Here is an 11128-nt window from a genome sequence, read left to right on the forward strand (position 1 = left end):
CGAATTGTACATATAGATACCAACGGGAAGTATCTGGTAGTATTGAGTATTAATAATAATTATTAACAATATTCTGTAAAAAATATTGAGCTTTCAGAAAAATGAATAACGGTTTCACCTAGGTAGGTACCATTAGCAGCTGATATCTATAAATTGGCCGTCGCGTCGGCACAAGCTAGCAGATAGCTACGTCAATCGTACACACTCTATCTCACACATTTTGCTTCTCAGAAAATAAGTAGGGTCTGGCGGCCCTGGGATCTTGTTCAATACTAAGATAATTTACCGGCGTGTCGGGGTACAGGGCGTGTCAGGAGTGTCAGTCTTTATCAGCAGGTGATGTGGGGCACTGGGGGCACTGGGGGCACGGGGGGCACTGGGGGCACGGGGTCAAACGACGCCGATCGACGCGTCGAGGGGAAGTTTGCACATTATTGGAACGCGTGAAGTGACGGGGTGGCCCAACTATGTGGGTAGGTGTTCAGATTCCAGTCGCTCGTATCTTAGTAGTACCTTTCCAAGTTAACTGTACGTAAATCCCTCATTATTTACTAGCTGATGCCCGCGACTTCGTGCGCGTGGATTTAGGTTTTTAAAAATCCTGTAGGAACTCTTTGATTTTCCGGGGTAAAAAGTAGCCTATGTCACTCTTCAGGTCTTAAACTATGAAACAGGTCAGGTCTTATACCCATGAAAAAAAAACACGTCGATTCGTTGCTCTGTTGCCACGTGATTGAAGGACAAACCAATAAAACCAACAAACAAAGACACTTTCGCATTTATAATAAGGGTACTGATTGTATCGAGTGGGATATCAAATGAAAGAAAAAAAAACTAAGTTCATAAATATACATATAGAATACTATTAAAATATACCAAGCGACAGAAACCCAATTTAACTATAATAATTTTCAGCGTTTATTAAGACGATCGTAGTCGGGTCTTAGTTTTTAACTAATTGATCTTGTTCGTTTCGAGTTTCAAATCACAATAAAGAAGTTCACTAATTCACAAACAAGCAGAAAACAAACTAACTTAATACTAAAATTAATGAGGTACTTTCAGTTAGAGGGGAAACTTCAAATTATCACTCCTAGCTCCGGTTGGATATAAAATTAGTTTAGAAGTCGCGCCATATCGCGACGCGAGACGAGGCAGCATCCTAATGAGACGGCCTCACTCTTAGAATAGGAAACTCTAAGTGCTTTGTACTAGCTCTAGGCCGTGGAAGAATCCACTTCTGAAAGAAACATGCATCTCACGTTCGTCTTTTTTTGCTGGATTTTTTTTCAGGACTTAGACGTAGGTCATAGCTGTCCGCTGTACGAAGACTGCTGGTGCAGCTTTCCGTCGGATCACTCACTCCAAACTCCTAGCAGGCCACCCAAGTCGGCGAGGACTTCGGGGATTGTAAGTACTTAAAATAACCAGCAAAAAAGCCTTATCGGATAACAGATCTCTGGCGATTCCAAAATTATAAAAGTTTATTTGAAATTTTGTTTTAGTTTTTCTCAAAAGTTCATAGTAAGTAGCATGTTTTATGTACAACAGTACGTACCTACTTTGAGAAATACGTTGCAGTTGTGCTTAATGTAAGCGTCTCCTCAAGCGAAGTCGTATTCCCGTGAGCGGCCGCAGCTCACAAAACGGCCTAAATAAATAATGTAGCTAAAAGCAGCGCTGGAGCGCTTCGGCTCGTTACTGCTCATTGTGCGCCGTCCTCTGCTCAGCGCTTCGGGTCGTTACTGCTCATTGTGCGCCGTCCTCTGCTCAGCGCTTCGGGTCGTTACTGCTCATTGTGCGCCGTCCTCTGCTCAGCGCTTCGGGTCGTTACTGCTCATTGTGCGCCGTCCTCTGCTCAGCGCTTCGGGTCGTTACTGCTCATTGTGCGCCGTCCTCTGCTCAGCGCTTCGGGTCGTTACTGCTCATTGTGCGCCGTCCTCTGCTCAGCGCTTCGGGTCGTTACTGCTCATTGTGCGCCGTCCTCTGCTCAGCGCTTCGGGTCGTTACTGCTCATTGTGCGCCGTCCTCTGCTCAGCGCTTCGGGTCGTTACTGCTCATTGTGCGCCGTCCTCTGCTCAGCGCTTCGGGTCGTTACTGCTCATTGTGCGCCGTCCTCTGCTCAGCGCTTCGGGTCGTTACTGCTCATTGTGCGCCGTCCTCTGCTCAGCGCTTCGGGTCGTTACTGCTCATTGTGCGCCGTCCTCTGCTCAGCGCTTCGGGTCGTTACTGCTCATTGTGCGCCGTCCTCTGCTCAGCGCTTCGGGTCGTTACTGCTCATTGTGCGCCGTCCTCTGCTCAGCGCTTCGGGTCGTTACTGCTCATTGTGCGCCGTCCTCTGCTCAGCGCTTCGGGTCGTTACTGCTCATTGTGCGCCGTCCTCTGCTCAGCGCTTCGGGTCGTTACTGCTCATTGTGCGCCGTCCTCTGCTCAGCGCTTCGGGTCGTTACTGCTCATTGTGCGCCGTCCTCTGCTCAGCGCTTCGGGTCGTTACTGCTCATTGTGCGCCGTCCTCTGCTCAGCGCTTCGGGTCGTTACTGCTCATTGTGCGCCGTCCTCTGCTCAGCGCTTCGGGTCGTTACTGCTCATTGTGCGCCGTCCTCTGCTCAGCGCTTCGGGTCGTTACTGCTCATTGTGCGCCGTCCTCTGCTCAGCGCTTCGGGTCGTTACTGCTCATTGTGCGCCGTCCTCTGCTCAGCGCTTCGGGTCGTTACTGCTCATTGTGCGCCGTCCTCTGCTCAGCGCTTCGGGTCGTTACTGCTCATTGTGCGCCGTCCTCTGCTCAGCGCTTCGGGTCGTTACTGCTCATTGTGCGCCGTCCTCTGCTCAGCGCTTCGGGTCGTTACTGCTCATTGTGCGCCGTCCTCTGCTCAGCGCTTCGGGTCGTTACTGCTCATTGTGCGCCGTCCTCTGCTCAGCGCTTCGGGTCGTTACTGCTCATTGTGCGCCGTCCTCTGCTCAGCGCTTCGGGTCGTTACTGCTCATTGTGCGCCGTCCTCTGCTCAGCGCTTCGGGTCGTTACTGCTCATTGTGCGCCGTCCTCTGCTCAGCGCTTCGGGTCGTTACTGCTCATTGTGCGCCGTCCTCTGCTCAGCGCTTCGGGTCGTTACTGCTCATTGTGCGCCGTCCTCTGCTCAGCGCTTCGGGTCGTTACTGCTCATTGTGCGCCGTCCTCTGCTCAGCGCTTCGGGTCGTTACTGCTCATTGTGCGCCGTCCTCTGCTCAGCGCTTCGGGTCGTTACTGCTCATTGTGCGCCGTCCTCTGCTCAGCGCTTCGGGTCGTTACTGCTCATTGTGCGCCGTCCTCTGCTCAGCGCTTCGGGTCGTTACTGCTCATTGTGCGCCGTCCTCTGCTCAGCGCTTCGGGTCGTTACTGCTCATTGTGCGCCGTCCTCTGCTCAGCGCTTCGGGTCGTTACTGCTCATTGTGCGCCGTCCTCTGCTCAGCGCTTCGGGTCGTTACTGCTCATTGTGCGCCGTCCTCTGCTCAGCGCTTCGGGTCGTTACTGCTCATTGTGCGCCGTCCTCTGCTCAGCGCTTCGGGTCGTTACTGCTCATTGTGCGCCGTCCTCTGCTCAGCGCTTCGGGTCGTTACTGCTCATTGTGCGCCGTCCTCTGCTCAGCGCTTCGGGTCGTTACTGCTCATTGTGCGCCGTCCTCTGCTCAGCGCTTCGGGTCGTTACTGCTCATTGTGCGCCGTCCTCTGCTCAGCGCTTCGGGTCGTTACTGCTCATTGTGCGCCGTCCTCTGCTCAGCGCTTCGGGTCGTTACTGCTCATTGTGCGCCGTCCTCTGCTCAGCGCTTCGGGTCGTTACTGCTCATTGTGCGCCGTCCTCTGCTCAGCGCTTCGGGTCGTTACTGCTCATTGTGCGCCGTCCTCTGCTCAGCGCTTCGGGTCGTTACTGCTCATTGTGCGCCGTCCTCTGCTCAGCGCTTCGGGTCGTTACTGCTCATTGTGCGCCGTCCTCTGCTCAGCGCTTCGGGTCGTTACTGCTCATTGTGCGCCGTCCTCTGCTCAGCGCTTCGGGTCGTTACTGCTCATTGTGCGCCGTCCTCTGCTCAGCGCTTCGGGTCGTTACTGCTCATTGTGCGCCGTCCTCTGCTCAGCGCTTCGGGTCGTTACTGCTCATTGTGCGCCGTCCTCTGCTCAGCGCTTCGGGTCGTTACTGCTCATTGTGCGCCGTCCTCTGCTCAGCGCTTCGGGTCGTTACTGCTCATTGTGCGCCGTCCTCTGCTCAGCGCTTCGGGTCGTTACTGCTCATTGTGCGCCGTCCTCTGCTCAGCGCTTCGGGTCGTTACTGCTCATTGTGCGCCGTCCTCTGCTCAGCGCTTCGGGTCGTTACTGCTCATTGTGCGCCGTCCTCTGCTCAGCGCTTCGGGTCGTTACTGCTCATTGTGCGCCGTCCTCTGCTCAGCGCTTCGGGTCGTTACTGCTCATTGTGCGCCGTCCTCTGCTCAGCGCTTCGGGTCGTTACTGCTCATTGTGCGCCGTCCTCTGCTCAGCGCTTCGGGTCGTTACTGCTCATTGTGCGCCGTCCTCTGCTCAGCGCTTCGGGTCGTTACTGCTCATTGTGCGCCGTCCTCTGCTCAGCGCTTCGGGTCGTTACTGCTCATTGTGCGCCGTCCTCTGCTCAGCGCTTCGGGTCGTTACTGCTCATTGTGCGCCGTCCTCTGCTCAGCGCTTCGGGTCGTTACTGCTCATTGTGCGCCGTCCTCTGCTCAGCGCTTCGGGTCGTTACTGCTCATTGTGCGCCGTCCTCTGCTCAGCGCTTCGGGTCGTTACTGCTCATTGTGCGCCGTCCTCTGCTCAGCGCTTCGGGTCGTTACTGCTCATTGTGCGCCGTCCTCTGCTCAGCGCTTCGGGTCGTTACTGCTCATTGTGCGCCGTCCTCTGCTCAGCGCTTCAGTGCTGAAACACTCGAGCTTTTAAACGTCTCTCAAATGTCATTTATTTCGTATCAATTTGGTTGTTCTTGAGATATTTTGTAGCGCTGAGGCTGACCCCTTATGTTTGTGCTAAACAGGCTTTGAACGATGCTCTAATGAAGCAATTTGTTGATTCACCTTTTTACTAAAGTACTTACTTTTTTACACCTAAGTATCAACCAATACAATGTTATGTACTTGTCTTTTTAGTTTTGATGATAAAATTAGCGCTTTTCGTCTTCAAGGGAACTCTTGAATGGAGAAGTAGTTGAAGATAAAAGTACCTACTCTAACTAAAGAAAGAAACTATATCAGTTCACAATATATATGCAGTTTCTACCAGCTTTATTCACGGATACGGAAAATATACACTTCTTGGTGGTAGGCGCATCACTTTTCTGCTGCTCTCCGAGGCACGGGACAACGAAAGGGCCAAAGGACTTCAAAAGTCGGTCACCCATCCATTTGGAGCCATCGCCTCGGATCAACATTGCATATCTAGCGCAATCGCTGAGATATTAGCGTACAGTTCAAATCCCTTTGTCTAGAAACTTCAACTCAAGTGATGTTTTCTTTATAACGTAACGTAAATACTGAGGATTTTCAAAAATTCCACCCGAGCGAAGCCGGGGCGGGTGAACAAGTATCGCTATAAACTTTCAGAAAAGCAGTGTCGTTTTCCGCAATACTGCGTATAGTATCGCTATGTTATTTTATGGCGGTACAATATTGCGTGTCGTTTTGTGCGGCTGCCAACAACGTGCGGCGCAACGCTTACAGGTCGCTCGTAGCTGCGTTATGGCGTCACGGCGCGCTTTGTGGCGCTACGTGACACATTGCGGAACTACGTGAGTAGCTAGCGTGCGCCACTTGCCGCTAAATATCGGTGAAAAACAATCCGAACCCGTAGTACAAGATTTTACGTCTCACCAAACCAAACCAAATTCGAGAGTCGAAATACTTCCGCGTTACAGTAAACTGGATCTTAAGTGCCTTGTTTTAAAGCTCAAGTTTGTCTACACTTCTACAGCCAGCGCTCCAAGCGGAAACATTGCGAAATTAAAATCAGTTACTACGGGTACCGAACGACGAATGTTTAGGAAAACCATTGAATTATTACGTAGTATACCTAATATCTCCTCGTAGCTTTAGTTTTAAGTTTACGTAATTAATTATCACCACTACATCGTCGTACAACTACAAATCCAACAACTGACAATCACAAACCGTACAAGAGTAGCTACATATAGGTACGCGACAGTTTGAGACAGGCGAGTAATTTCCAAAAATTAACTAAATAATAATATTATGTCACCAGTCATTATTGATTGCGCAAAGTTTGGATCAACTTGTTAGCTTTCTGCGTTTGTTATTGTTTAATTAGTTTAGTTTGAGTATGAACGTTTCGTTTTCCCCAGAAGTGGTGGCGTGACCCCGAGCAATGGACGCAAGAGTGATTACCTCTGCACAAGATACGCTCGCTGAAACACGCGGATACCGCCCTGTGCCGACCGTACCTACGTGCGCTTCATTTGTGCTACTCAACTACTAACTCGTGTATTTCCTTGCCCTTACTTCTCACTAAGCCTTTACTGCTGTTTATTTGTGAAAGTTTTGATGACCTCTATAATATTAGGTATATTAAAAATAATTAATCTCGATAAATTCTATTTATTTATATATTTCATTTTAGCGTTTAAACTACCGTGAGTGATTTCCATTATAAATACTATCTGTCCCGGCTTACTCACGTGTGTAGTCGACATTAGCCCGACTAGTTTCGAATCCATCCGGGGTCCTTTTTTCAAGGGAGTCCGTCCGCGCTCCCTTGAAAAAGGACCCCGGATGGGTTCGAAACTAGTCGGGCTAACGTCGACTACACACGTGAGTAAGCCGGGACAGATAGTATTTATATATTTCATATAAAAAACTTCAAACTAAAACCTACATTAGAAGCACAAGAATAACTTACAAATATTTTTTTACGTGACCCATCTTTCGAATGTTGCCTGGTCAGGTCTGGTGGGAGGCTTCGGCCGTGGCTAGTTACTATCTTACGCCAAGACGTACCGTCAAGCAATTTAGCATTCGGATACGATGTCGTGTAGGAATCGATAGGTATGGGTTAATTTTCTCTGGAATTCATAGTCAAAATAGGACCTTCTTCAGAGGATCATTCGAACTACATAATATGTCATGTACCTTCAACCTTAATTCATTGCATAAAGGTTGAATATGACACAATATATTATGTCGTTTAAATGGTCCCCTAAAGAAGCCCCTATCTTGACCATTGAGTGTTAAATTATCATACTATACACCTCGTAAGTCAATTCGTTACCGTTTTAGAGCCAGTTGCACAACAGGCATTTAAATTTACATTACTGTTAAAGTTAACTTTGAGCACCATTGACCTTTCAATTTACGCACAAAGGTTATAAATAATAGGTACTGAGTTGTGCTTGTGTACAACCTACTTTGCTTGTTTTTCGATGACAAAAGTTCCTCACCATAACGGTAAATTTATTTCATCCGCCAGATATCCACACAATTTAATGTGCCATCGATTTAAAAAAAATGCAAAAAGAGGCAAAGAGTGTTCAATTTTGTGGAGACAATGTAGTTAACGATACATCAGATCGTGTATAGTACGCGACAGGTTGAGATGGCAACCTTGGTATGAGGCTGGGGGATGCCCCGCAACCCCGCACGTCACCCGCGCTCGTTCGCACCAGGTTAGCGTGGGGGTTGTGCGGATGTGCGGGGCGTTCCCTCCCCGTTTGTCATCTCGACCTGTCGCTTACCTACTATAGTTACAATATTTCCATCTGCTAATTGTACTAGTGCTAACAGTGTAATCAGTAATGCAATAACAGTAGAACAGATCGCTGGCGCTGATTGCTTGCATCGACTCGTATCCGAGCAATTACCCCCCGCACCCCCCGCACCTCCTCGCACCCCCCGCACCCCGGCCGTTGCTGGCGGCCTATCGCAATACTTACGTGTTTGTGTTTTATATTGTGCAACTTTTATCGTAGGAATGTGGTGGTTTGCTGAATTTATAACACACACACCCTTTTGTTTTTGGTGGGAAAATTTAACTACATATAACGATAACATTCTGTGGTGCAACGGGCCCGGTTTAACTTTGTTAGAAAACTCGAAGCTTACCGGATTTAATCATACGACCTATAAGTGAACTCAGCATAACATCGACTCTTATTGCACGTCAATATACGTAATACGATTTGCCGTCCCATTGCTGAGATAAGGAATTCCATTAGGAAATCGAGATGCTATCTGATCTTCCGCTTCGTGCTAATTGCTTGACTTGGGTTATACTGCTGTCTTGCGTATACGTTGTAGATTAGTGGGTATGTTGATCTGCGAGTAGGTACAGTAGTGAGACGCTCGCCTTTATTTCAAAATTTTTAAGTAGGTACTTAGATTTTTCATCTGATATTTTTAAAGGGTTTTTGCCATATTTGCCAGCTCCATCGTTACAAAATGAAATGTAAAATTATTACGGGGAAGGACGTAGGCCACTTTTGATCCCGGAAAATCAAGGAGTTCCCCCGGGATTTTATAAAACATGGACATGGACGAGCTTGCGGGCGTCATCTACTTGGTACGGAGGAAGACGGATATTATAAACTACTTATTATCCCGGAAAATGAAAGTGTTCTCGCGGGATTTTTAAGAACCTAAATCCACGCGGACGAAGTTGCGGGCATCATCTAGTTGAAACAACGGCTTACTGTACCTAAATACAAATGTAAAATGTAATGTAAAAGAAGGTCCTACGTCTTCTATAAATGCGAGGTCCTGGAGAAAACGATTTTTCCTCTCTCCTTTCCTCTCCAATCTCCAATCGTGAAGCTTGTGCTAAGAGTAGGTACAACAATGGTGCAACGGGTGGGGTTTGAACCGCCGGCCTTTAGAACTTCAGTCCGCACCTTTAACGAGGCTCTATATTAGTATATTAGTATAGGATATACATAGTTGGGTATGTAATGTATACATTGTGCAGTACGCGGCAGTAAGTAACATGGCAACATTATAACACTCGTAGCTCAGGTCTGCTCGCCAAAAGCCAACATTCAGATCTGCAACATCTTGGTCAACATCCACACATCGTAACAGACAGCCACATATAGCTCGCTAGCTAGACTAGCTACCTACTGCCGCGAGATTTGGCAGCATCCAACATCGACACACAATGATATCACGTCGCGAACAAACCGCCGACTCACGGCACACAATGCAGACGCAGAGCCCGCAGATCGTCCTTGACACACTTGCTCACTGGAGCAAGGACTGCATGTCCCCAAAATTTTCCCAAGTTGATCCCCCCCTCACCCCTCTCCCGCCGCCATCCCCCGTAACATTTATCTAAGCCGTCTTATCTTTTTATACGAGATATAGAATTTAGCAATAAAGCCGTTTTCGTTTTGTTTTTACATTTTTTTCTATTTCCCTTTTCTTTAGTGGGTACCTTTTTTTCAGGATGAAGACGTATTGTACATTCACCGCAGGGTCACAGTTCACCACAGTTATCTAGCTTGGGACAGAAAAACACGTCCTTACATATGACTTGTCCACATCTTGTCCACCAGCGACACTTCATGTCTTCACCAACACTGGCAGGCGTAAGTATACAATCACTATTTAGCTGAAGGTAACTATTTTTTGCGCTTGATCCTGTAAAGTTGTTAAAATAATTAAGATAGTACTGGTTACTAGTTATATTATCATAATCAGAATGTAAAATCGCCCAGTGAAATGGTCCAAAGGAAAAAGACTGTATAGATAAAACACAAAACCATAACAATTATCTTTACTTCTTTACCTAACTTTGTAAACTTGTAGCTCCTGAATATTAAGCCCCGAGGACGCGACTTTGACACAAACTTTGTGTTACTCATCTAAATATCTCAGAGCCAGCATCTTCCCCAATTTACATCTCATCGCGAGTTCCGCGACGTGCCCCGCCCGGCCGCGCCGCCCGCCGCCCGCCGCCCGCCGCCCGCCGCGACCTCCAACAATTCAAACACATTGTCGTGTAAAATACCCAAATGTTCCAGTAAAATGCGGCCTTTTGCAAATAAAATAAAATAAATTGCTTACAAAAGTTCTCGATTTTCTTTATTAAATTGGCAACCCTTTTGTGTGTTTGATTTCTACGATTCCTAATTCTAAAACCTTGGCAGAAATCGCCGCTAAGCGGTAAGGCCGCCTTTTGTGTTCTACTTATTTGTTCTCGTTGTATTCAACGAGTACGTCCGTATTCTTCGCATTGTTTTGTGGCTACCCTTACTTCGAGTTCTGGTACTTTTCCTGGTCGGGTGAATCACGAAAACGAGATTTTCTTTTACTTTTTGTGATTATTGTTGAGAAGGGTTGCAGCTTGTCTCAGATCAAGTTTTAGGAAATTCTTTATATCATCTTCATCTTATCTATGGACATAAAATAATTTGTTTTTTAAAATACATTATTTATGCAAGACAGGTTTGCGCTTGACTACAATCATCTATAGTAGGTATGTATAAGTGGTATAAAATGATAAGCTGACTGACTGACATATCAACGCACAATTGGTCTTAAAACTCGAAATTTTAACTTGGACTCCCACTAAGATTGTGAGAAGTTCCAAAGTAGACCTACGAGGAGAAGGTAGTGCGTTATGACGTCATGATGAGCACTTGACTATTCACGCTTGCTTTTATAATTAACTAGCTGTTGCCCGCGACTTCGTCCGCATCCCGCCGAAACTGTCTTTTCTTATTTACTTCGTAGGCGGGAATTTAGGTTTTTTAAATCCTGTGGGAACTCTTTGATTTTTCGGGATTAAAATTAGCCTATGTCACTCTCCAGGTCTTTAACTATATCCATGCAAAAAATCACGTCGTTCCGTTGCTCCGTTGTGACGTGATTAAAGGACAAACCAACAAACAAGCACACTTTCGCATTTGTAATATGGGATTTAATTTCAATTTTCATTCATATATTTTTAATAGGTATTTGTTGTAAGGGTGATAAATTGGGCGGAATAGAAATATACCCGGATACGGAATAATCTACCACCTTACAAAGATTAGAGGAAAAAAAATAATTTTAATTTACTTTACTTGATTTTTCACTCACCATAACTGATGAAACATTGAAAATACGTTAGGATGACTAAAATTTATGACTATTGTATT

General features: G+C 46.9%; 1 long non-coding RNA gene across 1 annotated transcript; it reads left to right on the forward strand.

Annotated features, from left to right (window-relative positions):
* Window positions 1-395: 395 nt before the first annotated feature.
* LOC138403068 (uncharacterized) lies at window positions 396-9606 on the forward strand. The gene is made up of 3 exons (XR_011237358.1): window positions 396-473; window positions 1294-1410; window positions 9432-9606. It is a non-coding gene; the product is annotated as an uncharacterized lncRNA (long non-coding RNA).
* Window positions 9607-11128: the final 1522 nt, after the last annotated feature.

The sequence above is a fragment of the Maniola hyperantus genome, chromosome 12 (assembly GCF_902806685.2).
Source record: "Maniola hyperantus chromosome 12, iAphHyp1.2, whole genome shotgun sequence".
Taxonomy (NCBI): Eukaryota; Metazoa; Arthropoda; class Insecta; order Lepidoptera; family Nymphalidae; genus Maniola; species Maniola hyperantus.